This window comes from Chlamydotis macqueenii, chromosome 27 (assembly GCF_036417535.1).
Source record: "Chlamydotis macqueenii isolate bChlMac1 chromosome 27, bChlMac1.mat, whole genome shotgun sequence".
Taxonomy (NCBI): Eukaryota; Metazoa; Chordata; class Aves; order Otidiformes; family Otididae; genus Chlamydotis; species Chlamydotis macqueenii.
This window is the reverse complement of record NC_141582.1, coordinates 725,311-749,140: the sequence shown is the minus strand read 5'-3', so window position 1 is coordinate 749,140 and position 23,830 is coordinate 725,311.

The following is a 23,830-nucleotide window of genomic DNA, read 5'->3' as shown; positions in this document are numbered from 1 at the left end:
TGGGCCTTGCAGGCCTCACCCTCTGGCCTCTCGGCAGGCGGCGACTGGGCCCAACTCGTTCCGGCCTGGCTGCAAGAAGTGGAGAGGAGAGGAGATGGATGATGTGAAGAGATTCTGAGAGGCGTCTGCCAGCCTGTTGTGAAGAACTTTTCTTATGAGAGGAACGGCTGCAGACGCCAAGGTCAGTTCAGAAGGAGGGGGAGGAGTAATGCGGCTCCTGGCCAAGATTCCCCTGCAGCCTGTGGTGACGACCATGGTGGAGCGGGTTGTCCCCCTGCAGCCCATGGAGGTCCATGGAGGAGCAGAGATCCACCTGCAGCCCGTGAAGGACCCCACACCGGAGCAGGTGGAGGCCTGAAGGAGGCTGTGGCCCGTGGAGGGCCCGCTGGGACAGCTGTTCTAGAGGGACTGCACCCGTGGAAGAGATGACCCACGCCGCAGCAGTTTCACGGAGGACTGTGGCCCGTGGGAGGGACCCCACCTGGAGCAGAGGAGGAATGCGAGGAGTTCTTCACCCAACCATGAAGCAGCGGCATAAAACAACGTGTGATGAACTGACTGCAACCCCCATTCCCTCTCACCTGCCCTGTGCCACTCGGAGGGAGAAGGTAGTAGAGATAATGTTAAGCTTGGGAAGAGGGAGGGGTGGAGGGAGGTTATCTTGTTCTCTGTCTCATTCTCCTGCTGTTTGTAGTAATAAATTAATACTTTTCCCCAGGTCGAGTCTGTTTTGCCCATAACAGTAACTTTAAGGATTTCTTCCTGTCCTTATCTCAAACCTTGAGCCGTTTTCCTTATATCATCTCCCCCTGTTCTCTCGGAGGGTGGGGGGAGTGAGAGAGAGACTGCGTAGTCTGGTCCTGATTGGGGCTGAACTACGACAAATTTGAGGAAGCAACATTCACTTTGGCTTTTTTCCTCTGTCTACTGTGGACAGTTATACCACAATTATTTGGGGGTGGAGAGATGGATTTTTATTTTTTTTATTTGCAGCTTTTTAGGAGTGGAGGAGGAATGTGATGTATCCAGGAAGGGGGTGGTTGTTTGCATTTCAGGTTAAGATCCTCCTTCATTTTTCGTAGGGGTGAATTTATGTTACGCCGAGGAGGTCCTGTTAGTTTTCTCTGAGTGGCACTGCTCTGAGCTTTACAGTAGCTCCAAATACAGTCAGTCATTTTGCCAAAGAGCAACGCACGCTGTGCTGTGGGTTATCCGCATTAGGATGCATCGCAGTCGGTGCATGAGAGATGCTGTGCAGCTTTAAAGAAGCCAGTTTAAAGTCCTTGCAGGTTCTTCACGGCTTATGATCAGAGGCTTCTACTTCTTAGTAACGTGTTGCAGTATTTATGGACAGGAATAGAGTGAGCATGACCATGTTGTTAGCTCCTTTTTAGCCATTTAACTTAACCCACAAAGAAATTACCAGCCTTTGTTAATTGATGTTGAAATTTGATCTAAGTCAATTTGTTTGGAATTTAAGATGAAATTAATTTAAGGAACTTTTGACAGAATACTCTTTCGAAAGGCTTTCCCTTATAAGTTCTGAACCAAAGTAAATCACTTCCATTGAATTATTTACGAGACAATTTCATAGGGAGAGCTTCAAAAACCCTCCAGGCAAAAATAAAATGATCTTCGCTGTTACAGTCACAATTTGTTCTGGATAATTGGCTGCTGTTTCCCATTGGGGAACAGTGTGGTTTTATGTGCTGGATAGGTGCTGCTCCCTGCCAAGAGGACCAAGTGTTGCCAATCATATGGACTAAGTCTGTGTCTTGGTTTTCATTTACAAAAAAGAAGCCAAAACCCTTAGTTTATATCACAGACCTGCTGTTCAAATTTGCAGTGCATTGCAGAAACAAACTTTCCTGGTTTGTTTGCTTGTTTATTTTTAATTATTTTACCTCCCAAATGGGTAACTTACTGATAAAGGAATAGCACTTACCAGGCCATTTTGCTGTCTCATGTAGGTCTTTTAATATAGACTGTATGTTTGCAAATGGCTGTTTACAAAGCTTAATGGAAAATAGTTTTTTTTCTCTGAAGATGGAAAAAAAAAAGTTAAATGTCGATTTCATAATTCCATTGAAGTACTTCAGGGGAGCTGAGCCAGTTCATGCTTATCGTATCCTGTTTATGTGCAGTGGTCATCTCTTGCGAGCCGCTGAGGAAACATAATACTGAATTAAGGGGATTGTTGGTTAGACCATTGGGTGAGTCCTTCTCCCTCCTCTACTCCTGTGAGTTGAGCTTTTTTGATGAGATTTCTGCAGGTTATTGGAAGTGGTGTGTCAAAACAATTCTGTTAGCCTGCTGTGATGAAGGAGACTGGAGAGCACTTACACTTTAGAGATGAGGAAAAAGAATTGAAGCATTGTGGCAATGCATAGTCAAAATCTCAGATTTTTAGCCTAAGCATTATGCCTTTCAACCATCTACTGAAAAAGTAGAACTTTCTACAACAGACAGACTTACACTGTTGAAAAGTCAACCAGAAAAATTGTGAAAATTATTCCTTTTTATTAATTACTAAAAAAATACAAACCAACACCAAACCAAAAAAGCTCAAGTTCTAAATCCAGCCTATGGTTGGACTTTCAGTGTCTCTTGAAATAATTTAGTGGGTTGCTTCATTTCCTTTAATGGTGGCCACCAGATTCTGTCAGAGCAGTAGCCAGAATACAAAACGTATGTTTGTCCCTAAAGGTATTGTTTTCTTCAGTTCAGTGGAGTCTTTGCCCAACAGCCTCCCCTCTCCTAGATGACTTTACTGCCTTAAATCCCCACGTAACTTTGTAAGAGATTTTCCTACCTCCTAATATTTTGTAGGAACCTATCTGGTAAGATTTGATGCAAGTTGTGATGTCAGAAATTGCTCAACTCATACCAAATTTTATATTACATTTTAATTGTAAATAAGCTTTTCAGTCAGAATGGAATTCCTGCTTAAAAGCAGAAATAACCTCTTCAGAGTGCCTGGCATTTCCTCATCTATTGACATGCATTTTGTGCTCAGTGAGGCCTTGGTGGTGGTAGAAATCCCTCTGCAACCCAGGGGACAACACGGATTAAAAGTTGATGGTCTTTCAACACCCATCAGCAGATAAATGTTGTATCTGCAACTGTGTCCGTATGTTGCTTGAGCTCTCCCTTCTAACTCGTATCAGTGTCTGTTCTTTCCCTTGTTTTCATTGTAATTTTTTTCGTTTCTATTGATACAAAATCAAAACAAAACTTTTTTTTTTTGTTGTTTTTAAAAGACACTTAAAAATCAGCATAACACTAGGAAGCAAAGAGGGAAGGGACTGGAAAATGACCAGGCTGTACCTTTTTTCATTACTGTTGTATGTTGTGGCAAGTGTCATAATTCTTTTGTCTTACAGTTCTTAATTAAAAAAAACCCCTTTTATTCTTTTCAGAACTGTTCATGATACATGCAGTAATATTAACTCAGCCTGTCTTTCCTGACAGTCAGTGTTTCATAAAAACTGTAACAAAGAAAAATGAATAAAATACCTGTACTGATAGCTACTGAAAAGTCGCCCAGGAGATGGTTTATTTAGTCTGGGATTTTCAAAAGATCCTGTGAACTGGGTGCCTAGTTCTCCTAAACTATTTGAGTGAATCAGTAATTCAACATAAACGTTTGCTCAAAACTGCCAAACCTCTACATGTGTTATAAGCATGTAAATATTAGGTGTAATATTTCAAGTAATATTTTACATTAATTTGATTAAAATCTCTGGCAGTGCTAGTAGCTGGTATGACAATCCATCTTCCATACAGATTTCTCATTGTAATTTATCATTATTTAATGAAAGCTTAAAATAAAGTATCCGAACTTACGCCATATCCCCTCCAATACTTCGAATATTTTGTCTTCACTGAATAAGCTGCATGGCAGTTTGAGCTTCCTGATGATATTTTTTTTTTTTTCTGCCAATGTTCACTGCCTGCGTTCTGGCTCTGAGCACTGTTGATAAAATTCAGGAAAGGATTATAGTCTCTCGTTCTACTGAATGCTGGAGTGGAGAACATAAGATGTGTCTGCTTATGAGCCGCGCTCATCAAGGACAACCGTGATTGTTCAGCCTTGTTTGAGCAACCATTCCCAGCCTCCAGACCACATTAGTGGATGTGTTTGTTTTCCTCTCATTGTTCCATTGATTTTTCTTCTTTTTTGGGAAGTGGAGATTTAGGTGGGGGAGGGAAGTCGCCTAGATCGTGCTTACCCCATAACTTGGGGCACAGAATCTCTTCTGCCTAAACATGAATGGTTCTGAAGGGTTTTCTGTTGTTATTGAATAATGCCTAATTTGAAGTTTGTAATTTATGATTTAAAGGGTGACAAAGCTGTTTCTCAGAATATCGGACATAGAATACACTGACCCTGTGTGTGTGCATTCTCCTGAGAGCTGGCTGCAGCCCTAACTATCAGCTTTCTGCGCGTTCTGAGGTAAAGACAACATGATTTTATTATAATCACTGGGACTTTGTACATTGGTATAAGGAAAATGCTAAAAGCCTGAAACTTCAGGCTCTGTAAGAAGTACTTGCAATTATTCATAGCACATTGGCCATTCTTTGTTTATTTTAACATGTAAGTTACCCCGGATAGATGCATTTTCTGTTCCTTGTGCACTGGTCCTGGGATGGCATCTTGCAAATGCCTAAATGCATCTGTTCATTTTCTGACACCCGCTGGAATTCTAAGCTTGCACACATAAATGTGGAAACCATGTTATGTGTATACTGATGCCTTTAGGAAAATACCCTTTTTTGTTTTTTTAGTGGAGAGAAGAATACTTGGGAATCATAAGAAAGTCTGAACAAAGAAATTCAACTTGTTGTAGAATTGTATCATTCTGAGTGCGTGGAGAATCAGGCCAGATGTGTCCTGAGAGAGCACTCAGCTTTGCTTTCAGCAAGATCCTCTGGCTCTGTTAAAGTGCTCAGGAGACAGAACTCCTCAGCAGAAGAGCAGCTCTGCGTCAGATGCACTAAAAATATTCCATATAAGAAGACGCAGGTTGGAAAGTAAGAGTTATATTGCTGTTTACAAAGATCTTTACGGTTAGATAGACAAGAGAAGGAAAGGTAATTCCGGAGAGCTTTGTTGTGTGTCAGCTGGCAACTTTGGCCAGTGACAGATTTTTAAACCTGAAATATATTCATAGACAGATATATTCATGTACAGAAGTATGATGCAAAAATTCATTGATTTTTTTCCTTTGAGCTGAGGCAAACAAAAATATTTTGAAAGGAGTCAGAATCCCAGGTAAATAATGGGGCATTTGAAGGTGAAACCTAGTTGCCCCTGAGAAATTTGTTACTTTGGGGAATCTGAAATGTAGCTCAGCATACAATGGTTTTTAACGAAGTGCGACCTTTAACAGAGGAAGTGGGGAAAGAGGAGGATGTGTTTGAATGTGAATTTCAGCATCTGTTAGGATGTGTAAGAGAGTTAGTTGTTGGCATTTAGCTTCTTTCTGATCTGCAGGCTTAAAAGGACTTGTTCAAATGCAGCTGATGGGAAGAGCAGCTTAATTTGCAGATCAGGCCCATTTTTGGACCATAAAAGGGTAAAACGCAAACAACTTTTTCCTCTTTCCCTCATCCCTTTTCAGTAGAAAGCTGTCACCTTTTCAGTTATTCCCACGTAGGTACAGTTGCCCAGTTGCTCACAAGTCGGCCCATCTTTTGTCATTTTGCTTTTCAGTCAAAAGTAGCTCCGTGCCTGTGAGGGCTGGTGAAGCCTGCTTTCCAGTGGCTCTGTGTCTTGTGACTTAACTTTTCTGTCATAATTTAGTATGTCTTATTCAAAGGTTGTATTGTGAGTTTCCTTATTTTTTAAATATGGGAGAGACTACACAGGAAAGAGGTGGTATAAAAATGTATTGGTGTTTTTTCTTTATTAAACAAACAAGAAATCACGTAAGTTAGAGTTGATGTGTTTGGTATCTAAAAAGTTATAATCTTCCAGTTGCGTAGCATCGATAATGCCTGTTGTGTCTGGATTCTTCTGTGTCTTGTAAGCTTAGAGATACTCTGAATTTCAGGGTGGGATGGGATGGGGAAAAGACATTAGCAGAGACTCCCTGCATTTCTGTGATCTTGTTCCCTTTGTGAAATTTGATTGAGGCAGGTTATCAACTGCTCTCTCTCGAAGGGAGACAAGAGGCAAGTGTGCATCCATGAATCACAATTGCTTCTGCTTCAGTGTAAAAAAACCTCAAAAACTTCTTGAAATATGCTTTTTAAAAGACTGAACAGAAGGCATTGTGTTGAGTTTCACAGTAAGTGGATTTGGTTCCTGAGTCTGTCGTGCAATATCTGTCCAGGCTGAGGGAAAGCGTAGCTAGCTTTTTCAGATGTGTTCAGTACTGCTAGTGCTAGTCTTGAAAATGCACAGCAGTTCTGCTTGGTTTGATCTCGGACTTGATCTCCATCTGCTCAAAAGTAGCAGCTTTCTGCCCATCCTGGCCCCTGATCATACCATGGCCAGGTTCTAGAGGCATCGGGACGCAACAAGCAGTAGTTTACTATTGGATTATCTTTCAGGCATTTAAAACAACTGGTTTTTAAAGCATTGGACATTAGTATGTTAATGGCAAATTGTTGTTAATACCCTTAAAGCCAAGCTTAGTTCCACACTTAGAATTCATTTGTCTTACAGACTATAAATGGTTGTCTTTCCATTTCCTCTCTTCTTCACTTTAAGACATAAACTGATAGTTTTTCATTCCCCTGTTGTGACATGTATGTATTCAAAATGTGTTCATCTCACTGTCAACAGACCTGGAGAAATTCTCTGCTGGAATGGAATCTGAGACTTCTGAATCTAAGTGTCTAAGCCCTCGCCACTACAGTTTTAAAGATTCAATTACAGCAGAATAAAGGCATTAGGAGATTCATACCCGGGGGAGGGGGGTGGGGGAATGCTGCTACCTGAGGCCAGTCTGCGTTACATCCTGTTCCACAGACAGAATCCTTCAAAAGCCATGTTCACAGAGATGGTACAGTTTCTTTGCCTTGTGTGTGAATCAAGCATACCTGCATACTTCCTCTTCCCGTGGATTTCTTGCTGTGCATTTCAGATCTGATGAAGTGGCGTTAATTTACTAGGCACTAAAGGTACTTTCTTTCTTTTAGAAAAGAAGAAAAAATAATCTTTTTCAGACATTTGCTTTTGTTGAACTTTCTTAGGGTCTCCTAGATGCCATAAAATATGCCTAGTTTGCTGCTCTTCTGCTGTAATTACAGCACAAGTCAATTGTTGCCTTAGCTTTTGGTCTCTATAGCTAGATGCTGGCTCCAGTCAAATGTTTGGATGGTTACGACACAAAAAACATCATCTGAGAGGTTTTGGATGGTGCCCTAATATAAACAGTAACATAATATTTAAGAAATTAATGCTGCCAGAAATCCCTCTTACCCTTAGTGGGGAAAGCTGCATATAGCAGATTGGGTCTGCAAGATGTTTATGCGGAAATATTTTTAGGGACGTAATTAGAGAGAGAGATCTTGGTGAATTCCAAATAAACAGAAGGGACACTTAGGGCAGGAGGCAAACATTTGGGACCTTGCTCTGCCTGGTTTATTCTCCATGCAATTGTACAGATTGATCGCTGTTAGGGGTTCTCTGATTCATACCAAACAAAACACGAGAACTCTTCTGGGACAAGGAGGTGGCTTCTGAGATAGGAGAACGTCGCCTCTCAATGTGGCATTGCAGAACAGCATTGGTCAAACATTTTGTAACTTATTTTAAGTAATTTAATCCAATTAACATGCAGCTAATTTAGCATGACATGAACTGTAGCTCTGCAGCTCTACTCCAGCTTTGTTCGTTAAATTCAACATTAAGTCATCGTCTTGACGCCTAAAAGATGTATAATCAGTCATGAATTAATTAGCATCAGTATGTCAGGTACTCATTAGAATAATTGACTAAAGTCTGTCTTGTTGAAAATGGCTTTTTGCTTAATTTTATGCACTTAGTGAAATGGAGAATACATTCCTAAAAGAGGTAGACGGATCTCATAGGTCATCTGCATAATTAGTTTGCTAGGTTAATTTTTGCATGTCCTGGAGTGCTTTCCATAGCTCAGCTGACAGAGCCTAGGCAGTAAGTTACCCCCGTTCTTTCAGAAAGCACATTTTGTATTGTTGTTAGGTCGCTGTGAGTAAAAACTGTGTTGTTAATTCTGACTAATTTGAAATATAAAAATAGTTAGCCAACTTGGGAGGTAGGGATGTGCTAGGAGAGCAGTCTGCACAGCCTCCCCAGGCTGTCCTACAAGAACTGTTTTTGAGACAGGGTTTCCGAAGACAGATTGTCCTCCTATGTTCCATGCTTTCATCCTCCTTCATTATCTGTTATTTTTTGCTGTGTCTGTGTTGTATGTAACTGTGAAGCTGGACTCAAGAGACACACGATGTGCACAAGCATAGAGAAAAGGTGCAGGGCGCCAGATGTACGGTGCGACAGACTGGGCACCTGGACCCGGTACTCTGTTATTTATGTAGTTCATGAGTGCAAAGATATATACATTGACTTCACTTGAAGGAACTTTTAAAAGACTTGTTAGCTTGAGCGTAGAGCCATGTCAGGCGATGAGATGTGCGTGGTTCTGTACTGGTTCAGTTACCTCTGGTGAACCGAGGAGCCTTTGCACTGCGTTTGGCTGCAGGGGGTCGGGAGCTACATGATGTTTTGGAACTTGTGCATGTTGTCCTGCATCGCTGTGCTTTGTTAGGCGTCTCTCTCTCTTCTCTGTTCTTATTAACCTTGAATTGTTACACCAAGCATTATTATCCAGGTCAAATGTCTCCATCTGGCACTTCACATCTGCAGTCAGAAGGGGAACCTGTGCCAAATTTTCTGTACCCAGGTGGGTTGGCGCCTGCCGCTACTCCTCACCCCTCACAGAAGACGCTGTTTGCCTGACTGCGGGCAGCAACAAAACCGGCAGCGTTTGCCCGTTTCCCATCCCCTCTGGTCACCGTGCGGTTCCGCCCTGAGCGCTGTGAAATGCAGCAGACGTATCACAGCGATGCGCTGAGCAGCGCAGGCTGCAAATAATCTGGTTCTTATTGTAATACTTCAGGGGCATCTCTCTGAAACAAACAGTGTGTATATGCGTGTGTGCTGGTTTTTTTTGGCTAGCAACATACTGTCAGCTTTGGTTTTAATCTGTGTTAGAGGAATTAGTATTTGGTTTGTTGGTTTAAGTCATTAACAAAATGGCTTCTGTAGCTCTGCTGTGGTTCAGCATCCATCACTGAAGATGATTTTCTTCAACACTGTAAGACACAAAAGAAATGTTTTTATTTATTTTTATAACCATCCACAGTGATGTGTGTTTTCAAGGTGAATACCAATCATGCAAATGCCCATGTTTATTTTTCCTGAATTCCCCTTAAGAAAGGCAGAGAATTGTCTGACAGGATCAGATGAGCAGTCTATTTAAGGATAATAATACCGCCTTATTTTCATTCATAGACCTCAAAAAAACTTTTCAAAGGAAGTTAATAGCCTTTTATATATAACATGCATATAGTAAATGAATGAAACAGTGAGAAGAGAAGGGGGAAAGTGACCTTCCCTGAGGCCACCCAATAAATAACTTTGCAGCCTGGGAGAAGAGCTCCTGTCACTTGAGCTCCTTGCCAGAGACAGAAGATTGGAAATGGCAGAATTTGGAATAGAAGCCTCAGTTCAGCGCTTTATCCAGCAACCAGCATGGGGATCTCGTTTCCAAGAGTGGAATTAAAAACATACTCTGAGAGAGAATCTAAATATTAACTATCAGTTTCCCTAAACTCTGAATTAATGGATTTGCAAAAAAAGCTGTTTGAAAGCTTTTGAGCTGATGGATTGCCTGTGTGTGTTTGAAGCATCCTGTGCTGCCTGACAGATGGTTCCTTGAGGAAAAAGGGTAAATACTTCCCAGTAAATTAGGAATTTGAATCTGAAGAAGTAGTGGGTGTCAGGCAAGGCTGGAAAAAGGAACCGTGAGAATAATGACTCAAGGGAGAATATTGAGATGACCTTTCTTACTCTGGGTTCCTTTGGTAATGAAGGCAAAGTCTCTTTAAAGGGCAGGACATCTGAACTTCTGTGAACAGGGCTTGCCAGTTTGGGAATTGGTCTGTATCTCTGTATGAGCCTCTCTACGAATTGTAACCTTTAAATATTAAATACACTTCAGGTCAAGATAGCCTAGTTTATGAAGTGGCGGGTACGGTGAGAGAAGAGTAAATACCTGCATTTTATGAGTGTAATTTCAGTCCAGATTCCAGGTTTGTTACTCATGCCAAAGACGTACATAAAATCACTATAACAATGAAAACATGAATCAAGGCTCATAAAGCAAACCTGAATTGTTAATGAAGTTCCTTTCAAGGGTTTGTTGCCACGAACAAATCAACTTCCTCAGCTTTTTCACAGCCCAGAGGACAGACTGTCGTAACAAAGAGATGTTGCCAGTTTTAGTTCTACAAGGTGAGTCACTGCAACTCTAAAGCCTGTTCAGGAGTAAGAGCATTCACTGGAGTACCTCTCCTGGGAGTTTTCTGCATTTAGGAGTGTTGCAACATGCGTAAATGGAATGGGACCTTTCTGTGGCTGAACCAATGCTACGTTTTATTCAGACCCAGCAGAAATTCAGAAATGCAAAAAGAGCGTGATAGGAACAGGCATGACAACTTTGTGAAATATTTTGAATAGGTAAGATTTGTAACTTCAAAAGATGTTCTTTAGAGTAATCAAATATTTTTATAAATTTGGTTGCAGTTCAACAAATGACTAATCATCACCAGATCAGTGGAAATGCTTTGATGGGAAATAAGATTTGTTTTCTTTCCTAAGTGGCATTGAAAAGTAAAATTTAGTTGAAACAAGGGAAATAATTGAAATTGAGGTACTTAGTTTTATTCTGTATGTTGTTATTTCAGGCTTTGTTTAACTAAATTTTACTGACCAAATTACTTTGTTCTTCGGTCACAAAGAAAAAGAAGCAATTATTCACGCTGATTTAAAACTCCCTGTAAGAGGAACATAGTCCCACTCGATCATAGTTTCCTGGTTTCTAGAAACAGAAACTGGATTTTGTGTTCCCCACAAGACGTTGTTAGAAGTGCCTGTTTCTAAATGCTTTGATGGGACTGAGACAGAGACCTGGCAAATGGAGAGGGTTGGAGAAAACTCTGCTGGAATGGGTTGTACAAAAGAAAACCGTAGAAACTTGTGGCCCACTTCTGGAAGTCTGTTCATGAAGTCAGTGTAGGAATATGTGCATGGCGAACTAACTTCCCGGATTCCTTTAAGGGAAAAATGATTTTTAAAAGATATAAATAGAAATCTAAAGCACTTGCTGCGAAAGGAGAGATCAATAGGTATGAGGGGAGGAAGAAGTGAGCTGACATTATTAAGCTTTTGATGCGTCTTGTGTTTTAATTATTGTGCTTCCATTAATTTTAGGAAAGAAAAAAGTTTACAGAAACTGAAGTCCTTTCTTGCTGCTCTGTCTCCAAGGTTTTGATATCCAATAATGGTTTGTAAAGTGTCCATAGAAGTTCTTAAATTTTCTAGCACTTTAAAGTGTCTTGCAGAGCTCTGCAGTCAAATGAGCAGAGTGTTTCTGTTCAGTCCGTGTGTATGTAACTTAATGCTTTTGAGCTAAGCAGTCTGTTAAATTTTGCTTTTAATAGAAAACCAAAGAACAAATAATTGCTGAATTCCTCTACAGAACGTAAACTTTTTTTTTCCCAGCTACTGCACAGGCACTGGCATGACTCATGCAAATCCGAAAGTGGTGTTCTTTGTCAAAAAAACTTCTCAGGACACTTGATGCAGCACTAATATTCCTTGTTTAGACCTCTCGATGTTGTTGTTGGCGTAGAGAACAGCATTGTTTTCTGTGAAGATCATGTAAGGTCTATTAAACGGCTTGACAGCTGGAACAGAAGCAATTGTCTGATTTGCATTTTAAGGGAGCTGTAGAGAAGTGCTATCTGAATGTGCTTCCTCTGCTGTGTTCCTGATAAATTAATAAATACTTGATGTGACTGGAAACAGCCAAACTTTATTTGTGCAGTTAGCTGCTCTTAAACATTTCACATAAATGTTAGAATTCAGGCAGGGTAAGATTCCCTGCTCATCTGATGCATCTGTCTTCTAACACGTTGAACAAACTGCCTTTTTTTCATCTTTGTGGTTGTTTATAGTTGTTCCAAATGTTTAACAGTAGACATTTTATGGTTTTCTGTGACAAATGTTTTTTGCAACTACCTCTGTTTCTAGGACTCTGGAAGTTGAGCAGTCCAAAGACACTGGCCCTTATGCCAGTGATGAACAAAACATTGCTTTGGAGGGCAGCAGGTGTCCAGATGCATAAAGATAATTCATTTGCTGTGGTACCTACAAAGAACCTTGTCTGTTGAAGGTGTGTTGGAAGTCACTTGAATGATAGACAATATCATCTTAAGGTTTCTTTGTATTGCCTTCATCTGTTTCTTGCCTCTTGTCTTTTTGGTTAGATTGTGAAGTCTTGGAGTGAACAATATCTTTCTGGTCACACGACAAACATGGATAGGTAATAGTTTGGTTTATGACAAAATTTTGTGAGATAACTAAACTTCAGGCTGGAAGGTCTGCACTGTGAGACAGTGTGTTATCTTGGGTTTTGTCCTGTGCAGTAATTCCTAAATTCCTGGTTTTTTGGTATGGGAACATAGCACATTGTGTTAAAGTTAGCTATTTGGAAATCCCAGGTGTCGTGGTCCCTGATGGAGACGATCCAGCTGAAAAGTAATCTTTTTTTTTGGATTTTGGTTGGGTTTTTTTTTGCTGTCAGAAAAAAAAAGCCCTCAGCTTCCTTACTTGTCTTGCTGTGCTATCACAGGAGTGTTGATAGCAGTGCCAGGCTACGCACAGGAAAAGCAGGTCTGGCAATCAGGAGGTGGACCTGTATCATCCCAGGCTTCCAAGTGCTGAAATGGCTGTGGAACTGCAGTCAAAGGTTGAGCTGGTTGTGAGAGGCTGCAGCTTTCTGCTTTGAGAGGTGTCTGTTGCTGTGAGTGAAGGTGAATTTTTAATGTGAATTTTCTTTGGTCTCAGTCACAGTGATCTCCAGGCATATCCTCAGGATAAAAAAGAATCTCCTCTGAAGACTTCTGGGAGGCATGGAAATGAGCATCGTTTCAGAGATTGCTTGACTGCATTCCAGAAAGATTATGTTCCTTCTTTAAAAGTTCCCAGTGAACTGAGGAATGAGAAACCTCCCAGCTTGTATTCCTGTGGTTTAACCACTGTTGTCTCCATCTTGCAAATCTGTGGGAATTGCCTCAGTATGCAAAATGCAAAATCACTGATCTCTCAGCGGTAGTGCTTCTCTGTCCTGGCAGACCTTATCTTCTTTTTCCTTTTTTTCTTTTCCTTTTTTTTTTTTTTTTTTTTTAATAAGAAGCCACTTGTAGTCATATTTTTGTTGCAGAACCGTGAAGTTGGTGTTTGGTCAATAATACCTGGTTCAGTTCAGTCATGGCACCTATTTTGTCAGTGACTGCAAATGAAGCCCGTAATGAGAATGTGACTTCAACAGTGACTCAACGAATGCTGCTTAGGGTTCTTCTGCTTAACAAAAAGTATTAATGGATCTCAGAAAAATATAGATGTAGATTTGGTTTACTGGCTGATGGCAATGTTGAGTTGCAGGGTGGTGACAGAGCTTGGTGCTTTAGCGAGACTCATCGTCATGTGCTGTTTAATCATCATCACCATCGCATCAAAGTCTTCATTTTGTGTTCGATCATTTTCATCTGGGACCTTGAATGACGTTACACATGTAAGACTTTATTCTTAGTTGCTGTAACTCCTCTATGCACACGCTTGAAGGGGGTGCAAATTATTTGCATTGACTTTTAATTCCTCTCTAGTGGGCCAGTATAAAATAAACTTAATATAAATTAGTCTGACTACATGAGACATGGCAGGGGCAGGACCGATACGTTACCGCTGTTGTACGTAAGCGCTTGCTTCAGTGTTTCGGTGTGGTACTGCGCTCTGCTGTGTAGGGGCATCTGGCATGTCCTCTGGGGCTGCTGATGGGCTCCTGTTCTAAAAAATGGTGACCTACTTGAGAATGTTGTCAGTGCAAGGAAAGAGACCATCTGATATTTGCTTTGCAGGCTGAATAGGGATTATAGTCTTGTATCTGTCAGGTTTTATAACCAGAACCTTTTAGTCTTTTTAATCTTCACAGAATAAAAGAGTAGGGGGAAGGGAGAAGGAGGGGAAGTGATCTCATTACAAGTTTAGAAGCAGTCTTTGTAACTGAGAATTAGAGGCTCCAGTGAAGTGGAACGAGACAATAAATAGTCTCCACTTACGTGTTACTAACTTGCCGTTATTTTCGTTAAACATTCACAGGCACAATTTCAGGTACTTAAATCAACATGACGACATACATTAAAAAAATCAGTGGGAAGAAAATATATCTTTAATTATATTCCATGATGGCTTTATAAACTTTGCAGAGTACATAAATGTGTTATTGTGCATGTGAGATTCCCACATCAGCAGAATGTGAGAGGTGTCTGTAGTCTCTGTGTCCTTTTGGTGTAGGTGGCTTAAAATATCCTTGCGACAAGGTTACAGTTCAGGGAAAACAAAAAGAAGTCCCTACATCAAGTGTACTTGTTAATTCTAAACAATGCACTTTGGGGACTCATAGAATCTTAGGAAGGTGTGGGTTGGAAAAGACCTTTAAAGGCCACCTGCAAGGAACAGGGACATCTCCAACCAGACCAGGTTGCTCAGAGCCTCATCCAACCTGGCCTGGAACGTTTCCAGGGATGGGGCATCAACCACCTCTCTGGGCAACCTGGGACAGTGCTCCACCACCCTCAGTGGAAAAAATTTCTTCCTTATATCTGGTCTAACTCTCCCCTCTTTTGGTTTAAAACCATTACCCCTCGTCCTATCGCAACAGGCCCTGCTAAAAAGTTTGTCCTCATCCTTCTTACAAGCCATAATGTCCCCATCAAAGCTGGTGATAAATTTCTCTTGTTTCTGGTGGGGCCAAGATTTCAGGCATTGTTCTGTCTCAGGAAGTTCCAGGTAAAAGTTCAGTATCTACAATATCTTCACTGGTCACTGGGAATAATCAGTGTAGTATTTTTTCTTGCAGAAGACTAAGCAGTGTAATTCTAATCCAGAAAAGTATTTGGGTCAGGTATTTAACATCAAATTTGTGAGTATTATAATTTAATTGTTCTGGAGAATCCAAGTATTGTTTTATTACTTACATTCACTCCCTGAGGACGTAGAATAGGAGTGTATCAGATCAGTTCTCGTTTCTGGTAATACTGACCAGCCACTTCACTAAAGACAAGGAATAAACACAGAAACAAGCAAACATCTAACCACTAACCCAGTTCATTGGGTGATGAGAGGGTGAATAAGCTCAGGTCTATCATGATATCTTGTATCTACACTGAACAGAAAATGGCTAGAGCACAATCTCACTCTCGCTTTTATTTGATTTTATTTTGGCTTACAGGCAGGCTGATTTAATTATGACAACTGCTGTTCTAGAGAAGTATTAATAATCCATGTTTCCTATGTGACAACATAAATTTCATCAGTTACCAGTAACAAGCATCATAAAAATAGTTTGCAGTAGTTCTTTCTTGGCAGCTTGATAATCCACACTGCAGAAATAAGACATTCTCTGGGGCTCCTTTTCACAGCTAACGTAGGGCATGAACAGAGCTTTTATTTTTAGTATATCTTAGAATGGAGCAAAGATATTATTGGCATTATCACAGAATCTCACCTTCCTAATGCATGATCATACCCCGCCGTAATAAATGTTAAAGACAAACGGAAAAAAAAAATTCAAATATACCATAGTTGTACTCCAGAGATGGATTGCAACAGTGCTCTAACTTGCACTTCCATTCTGTACAAATAGCTTTATATTTTAGGTGCTTTGCATTTCTGAAAAAAAACACCCCAAAGTTTCATTTCTATTGAAGATGCAAGACTACTAATATGCAGCTAGATTAGCTACTGTCATCTGTTTTTTATAGTGCGAGCCCCGTTGGCAATCCATGTCAGTTACAAATTAAGTTGCGTGGAGGTACAGTTCTCAACAGAAATCAATTTTCAGCACAAAATGCCTTATTTGCAGTTTTATGGCTTGAAACTACTTACATGAAGTGATTTATTGTTTGCAGTTAGGAGAGAAGACTGTTGAGGGGATAGCTGTCTGATTTTGACTTGTTTAGTCTTTATGGTGGTGTTTGCTTTCAAGTATTAAATGCAAAATAATACACTATTCAATATAAAATTAGTCTCGGTCGTTGCAGTGTACTAATCTGTTGTCGCAAGGGAATTTGCATAATATGCAAGATTTTGCCAGCGAATGGTAAGATGTTTCTCGAATTCTATGAGCGATGTTTCAAGCTGCCAAAGGGTGGAAAGGTGAATGCCAGGGGTTGCTGAAGGTAATGCAAACTGCATTTTAATTACTGCGTTTATTTATAAATAACGATGGCAGTGGTGCTGTGGATAATAATGGAAGAGTAGCTGGATTGCTGCGTGGGCCAGGTCCTCAGTAGCTGTAAACTTGTTTAGGTTTGTGTAAACTGTCCGTCTTACCTCTCGTTCATGTTGTCAGTGGGGATTTAATCCAAATTTCATTTGCAGGAACAGGAGTCCTGTTGTTGGTTACCCAGTCCTTATGCACAGACAGACTACAGCGACAGGGACACAGGGCTGCTGGAGTTGGAACACAGGTGTGTTTTGCAGTGTTGGACACACTTCTGTGTAAGGAAATAATCATAGAATCATAGAATAGTTAGAGTTGGAAGGGACCTTCAACGGTCATCTAGTCCAACCCCCCTGCAAGGAGCAGGGACATCCCTGACTAGATCAGGTTGCTCAGAGCCTCATAATGTCACCTCAGCAACAGCTTCTGAAACTTGACCTCACATTGATGGTACCAGGGTCTTGCTGGCTGTAGTCAGGTTTTCACATCTTATGGTTTCCTTCTCAGCAATATTTAGTTCTGTTTGTGTTTCCAGTTTTGCGGGGTAAATGTGTGGTTGCATACTGTGTTGCCTTACGGTGAAGTGTAACAGGAGCAGCTGAAAATAATGGGGAAAATGAATGTACCATGTGAAAGCATTCTGTCCTGCTGTGACTGCATAGCCTCAAAAAATGCAGTGCTGTGAAGGAAAACAGCTGTCTGCAGCCGTACACTTTTCCATAGGCTTGTATCTGACTGCTTCTCATATATCACAGGACTAATTCACTGTCATGTGGTCACTCACAATTAATACAGCAGAAAAGATTTTTCTACTTTCTTGTGCTTTTAATTTCAAGGCTACTCATTACTGCCTTCAAGTGCTGCCTAATATCCATCCATTCATCCTCATTCAAGTGGCTTTTCTTCTTAAAAGAGAGAGATGAGAGACACCTCTATATCTTGATTAAAATCTCCACTTTTTTACTACCACTCTGTATTTAATAATCCTCGCTCTGAAGCATCGATTCCTTAATATTGTGGAAATGTACTTTTAAAATTACTGCTTCATCATTCTTCTTGTTCTAGTGTACAAAATCATTTCTGTGCACCCGATGAGGACTTCATCATATGCATAATCTAGTTGATGACCCTGGTGTGGTAGGTGAATTTACTGCGAGATCATCCCCTGCAATAATCCCTTTGTAAAGTCTCGTGCTGGGACTTGGTTTTGAAGAGCGTTGTTGCATAAGGTGTTGTTAACTAAAGTAAATATTTGATGGACGTGGTCATGGTACGCAGTGTTGATGTTCTGAAGCTGATGAGCCCAGGAGGGATGGCTTAAAGATCTAGTTGCTGAGGTTTAGTGTCATATTAGGTCATCGATGACACCTTCAGCCCACTGTACCAGGCCATGAACCCCTTCCATGACAGGATAGAAAAGTGGCTACTGTTGAGTACGATCTACACAGCGCTGTTACTGCTCACCCCAGAAGCACGAGAACAACATAGCTTTTAAGAAAACAGAGTTTGTCATCTGCTGTGTTCTTTGGTCTGAGTCAGAGGCAAAACCAGAGGTTTTTGCATTTACATACAGCATGTTAAGCTCAGGCTGAAATTTAAGTGTGGGAGTAGCGTGTGTTGAAAAGAGCGGTGTCCCAGGGAAAATTTAAGGCATTGTTGTGGTTTTATTTAGTGATGGGCGGCCTAAGGTGGCAGCTTCTGTAGGAAACTGCTAGAAGTCGCTCCCCTTTGTTCAGTGGACTCGGCCGGGCCTAGGGCGGACCTGCTGCTGGCCAAGGCCGAGCCAATTGGTAGCAGAATGTTCTGTGATAACACCTCTGCGATACAGAAAAAAAAGAGAAGAGAAGATGTGAAGAAGCTGAGCAGGGGCAGAGGCGCAGAGGGGGAGGCGCAGGCCTCATGGGCCTTGCAGGCCTCACCCTATGGCCTCTCGCCAGGCAGCCGACTGGGCCCAACTCGGCCTGGCCCGGCTGCAAGAAGTGGAGAGGAGAGGAGATGGATGATGTGAAGAGATCCTGAGAGGCGTCTGCCAGCCTGTTGTGAAGAACTTTTCTTGTGAGAGGAACGGCTGCAGATGCCAAGGTCAGTTCAGAAGGAGGGGGAGGAGTAACGCGGCTCCTGGCCAAGATTCCCCTGCAGCCTGTGGTGACGACCATGGTGGAGCAGGTTGTCCCCCTGCAGCCCATGGAGGTCCATGGAGGGGCAGAGATCCACTTGGAGCCCGTGAAGGATCCCGTACTGGGGGAGGTGGATGCCTGAAGGCGGCTGTGGCCCGTGGAGGCCCCGCTGGGACAGCCGTTCTGGAGGGACTGCACCCCGTGGAAGAGATGACCCACGCCGGAGCAGTTTCACGGAGGAGCGTGGCCTGTGGGAGGGACCCCACGCTGGAGCAGGGGAGGAATGTGAGGAGTTCTTTCCCTGACGATGACGCAGCGGTGTGAAACAACGTGTGATGAACTGACCGTGACCCCCATTCCCTCTTCCCCCTCCTGTGCCGCTTGTGGGGGGAAGATAGTAGAGATAATGTTAAGCTTGGGAAGAGGGAGGGGTGGGGGGAGGTTATCTTGTTCTCTGTCTCATTCTCCTGCTGTTTGTAGTAATAAATTAATACTTTTCCCCAAGTCGAGTCTGTTTTGCCCGTGATGGTAACTTTAAGGATTTCTCCCTGTCCTTATCTCAAACCTCGAGCCGTTTTTCTTATATTGTCTCCTCCTGTTCTCTCGGAGGGTGGGGGGAGAGAGAGAGAGACTGCGTAGTCTGGTCCTGATCGGGGCTGAACTACGACAGACATTAAACAAAAGGCTGCTCGGTAAGATAGACTATTTTCAAGCTTACGTGACTGGATGGTTGCAGCTGGACATCTGTGTGGCCAGGAAAGAAGCTGAGGGGAGTGAGAAGAAATTTAAGAGCATTTTAGGCCAAGGGTAGTGACTTGCTTTTCTGTCAGTGTGTGCGCTGTCTGTCTCTCCTGGGCTTTATGGTGGAGTCCCTGTGTTGGAAGGAGCACTGAACCCCATGGTGGTATGCAAAACTGGCAGGCACTCAACTTTTTCTTAAACTTTAGTGAAGTTTGTCAGCCTGTGAGATTTGCTTTTTGTTGTTTACAGGCTCTGTTTTTCTCTCCTTCATTATTTGCATTTTATTTTCTGCAAAGATAATGTGCCTCAAAGTCAAACACAAAAGGAGACTGATGATAGACAAGCTGCTTGTTATCATCTTCAGGGAGTTACTGTAATTTGCTAAATATGTGACCCACTCTCTTTGCATCTTGGAGACGAATATGTAGTGCAGCTAGGAATAAAAAAAAATAGTTGCCTTGACAAAACCAAGCTGGTATAGTAGCCGCAAGCTCTGTAGTTGCCCAGCTGTGTTCCTCCATCAAAAGAGCTACAACTTGTGCCTTGGTGATTGTCAGGGTGTGTGACAGCTGCCACCAAGTACAGTTGATGTCCTAGGTCTTCAGTATTTTAAAAGTGTCTTTGAATATGCTGTGTTCTGCTAATTTTTATCAGTTAGGAGTCTGGCATCTGTGCCTTTTGTCTTTTCCATGTATTTATCCTATGGAGTTGGGAAGTATTTGTTGAAGGAACTGTGTGTTGTCTTAAAAGCCTCTTGCATGTAGAAGGCAGCGCACCAGCAGCTCTGAATTGTGGCAGAATGTGGGATATTTGGATGTTCTTTGTCTCTTTATGGCGTTTATTGCAGTTAAGACGTTCATAAGTTGGGAATGAAGGATGCAGCTGTGAGAAAAGGCAGGAATTGACTTCTCAGTACCGGAGGAGAAAGATTGCAATACATGTACAGTGTGTGTCCACTGATGTGATGCAGGCTCATACGGACACAGATTGTATATAGAAATACCCAAGCTGTTATGTAAATATCTCAGGAAAAATAAAATCAAATGGCAAAAAAGAAATGCTTAGACAATTTTGCTTTCTGCTAGTATCTAATAATCTCAAAAGTCTTGTCCCACTGGGACACCAGCCTAACTGCCTGGATTACTTTGGCATGTATTGTGATGGCATTTGCTATGCAAGGTGAACTTGGTGCTTGAATTTTAGCTGTCAGGAAGAGCTGACACTAACACCTCCTCACTCCCCCCGTGTATTATCAAATGCAAAACCAGAAGGATGGGTAGCATATGCATGCGCTGCTGGTCTCTGCCTAAGACTGCCATTGGAAGACAGGTAGCAAAATCAGTATTTTCTTTAGATAGCAGGCATGGAGCTGAGTTAGAGGTGAAATGACTTGTCTCGGATCACAGAATAATTCTACAAGGGAATCCAGACCTCTTGAATTCTCACCGGCTTCCGCAGACATCGCACACTGGTTTATGTCTCAATTACTTGATAGTTTCCTCATTCTCTAAAGTATCCCTGGATAAACAGATCAGCTTGTGTTCAGAAAGGAAACATGCTGGTTGCCCCTAGCAGTTCGCTGCATACACCAAAGTAACTGTGGCGTCAGTATGTGTTGCAGTCTCTCCTGGCAGGTGATCATCTCCTAACTGGCAGAATGTCGAGCCCAGTGCAAAGGGGAGAGGCTACCGAGAAGACATCGCTGTTTCCTCCTCCCAACTTGCCCCTTTAATTCTATTGACATTTGATGTTTCCTCAGATTGTTTCTGGGAATTACGGAGGTCATTAGTGACAGGAGGTGGAAGGAGGAATTTAAATCATTTTATGCTCCAGAGAGAATTCCCTGGGACTTTGAAGCATATAAAAGCCCTATGGAGTCCATATCCTAAAGGAACAAGTGAATTTGAGGTGTTGTAGCTTGAACTGGACTCTTTAATAACTAAATCTATGCTGTATGTACAGGGCTGAGGAAGAGGATCCTTTAAACCCTGGCTTTAAAATTTGATTTCATTTAATCTTTTTCAGAACGTTTCAGTTTCGACATGCTGAACTTCATTTCTTGCTAATACGCTGATGTTACTTTCTGGTTGTGAAGTTAAGTCTGGTGCTGGCAGAGTCCTTTCTGACGGTGGTGATGTGCGTACTTCTCAGCTTTCATTGCACTAAGCAGGAAAGGCAGCAGCAGATGCCTTTTTCAGTTTCCCTGACTAAAGGGAGAGAGTTGGATTTATTGTCCGAAATACATTGTGAAGGTTCGTTCTCCTTTACCAGGTCATATGCTAAAATTACTCTGCTTCAGACCTCTTACCCTCAGGATTACTTTACTTTATTCTCTTGCCAAAATAGCAAACTGAATGTCATTTTTCTCAGCCTTATTTACAGTAAGCTGCCTTTATTCAACACAGAGGCAGGAAGGGATTCTTAAAGTAGACATAGATCACATTTATGTTCACTTAATTCCCTTTTACGCTGCCAGAATGATGTAAATCAACCTTGGAACAGACCGCAATCAGACACACTCTGTCAATGGTCTTGCAGTGGGAACTGCAGTAAAGCTAATTCATTTAGCCTTCCGTAATAGTAGGTCACTCGTTATTTACACAGTTTACAAGTCATTTGAAGTTATGTTTTATTAGCACCAGAGCCAGAAAGATGCTGCCAGGAGGACCATTTTCCATCTATTTAGATGTGTCCCAGTTTACTCAAGGCAATATTTATATTCTTCATTTTCACTATCTTTTCATGCCATGTTTGAGCTGGGGATAGGAGAGACCTTATGAAGTTATTTAGAAGTTTCTGTTGACCTAAATGAAACAGCTTTGAGACAACTGTGTGAATAACATTTCTTCTGCATTTTTTGAGCTATCGACCACTATTCCTTTGCAGAGAACCTCCCTGGGCACCATCGGGAATTCGGGTCCCATCTTCTCAAGCAGTGCCATTTGTCCCTCTCTGTTTTGTTTGATTTCCTCCTTTCTGTGGAGTATTTGAGGGTGAAAATCTATCGAAAGCCGCCTGCTACAGAAGGAATATGTAAGACATAAATGCCTGTCTACTGGGAAAGAATCTCTTCAACTAAACCACCAAACGTTGCTGGCTGAGATAGCTGACCGGAGATGCCACTGGGAAACGTCTCTCAAGTGTAACCATATCCATCAAGAATTTTAATATTTGCTGCAGCCACATACTGGCACAACACTACGGTGTTAAGCAGCATGAGAACATAGTGTAGAAGAAACAGCTAAGCAGCATCACTGACAAGGGCTTCTGATTGGCCTACTCTGCGTTTGTGTGGGAAATGTCCCCTCTGTCCTGGCTTCTCTGGCATTCTGGGAAATGAAGAGCATTAGTTTCTTTACTATTAGTTAACAACACTCCAAGATCCTGAATAGCTGATTCCAGGTGCAGATGATCTTACTGTCCAATTATAGAGCGTGCGAGGAGAGGAAAGTAAGAGGAAGGGGAGTAGAAAAAGGAAAAGAGAAGAGACATAGCCATCAGGATTGTGCAACGTACCTTCTTCTGTTTATCAGCTCTAAAAAAGTAAGGGATTATTAACTAGATTTTTTTTTCCCCAACCTTGTACTGTTAGCAATTCTATTAATAACAAGCACTCTCCTATTAAGCTAACTACACAATTATCAATCCATTTGCAATTCTATTGCATAAAAATTCATTGTCATGTCTATTCAGAAGGCACATTCTTGACAGAGCTTTTTTTTTGGGAGGAGGTAGTGGGTCATCTAATTATGATTTAAAAGCTTGGCTTCCTAAACTTAATGAAGAACTAATGAGTTGCATTATTCCATAGCGCTCTAGCAAAACCTGCTCACAAATTAACTGTACCTCCTGTTCTGTGCCTTGAAAACTTCTCACAGCATGCTGAAGCTTTCTACTGGTTGTTCTCCTTTTTTTTTTTTTTGTTAGGAGTCGCAAGATTATGTAAGAAAGTGGCAGCAATTACAGTATTAACATAATGGGAACAATTAGTACAGCAAAATCCATGTTCTAATTGAAATGCACTCATGTCTTTGTAGAACGTCTTTGTCACATCTTGATTTACCTTCTGGTTGTCTTAATGTTCTGCTTTCTATTAGTGGGGTTGAAAGCCAAGTGAAAGCGTTCAGGCATGCGAGACTAAGGGAAAAATATGGGAACACAGCCTTGAAGCTCAGTTACGGTGCTCATCGATAATTTTCCCTTGAATCCTTTTGGAAAGAAGGATTAGGTGTTAAAAAAAAAAAAAGGACATACTGGAACCTGTATTTTGTCCTGGGACAAAACCCTTAGAAAACCAAAAATTTAATTGTTGAAGCTTGGGTGCGTGGAAATCTTCAGAGTCAAAAATAAAACGAAAACTGTTTTCACGTCAGCTCAGCTGAGAGAAAATATAGATCATGTTCTGCACTCCTG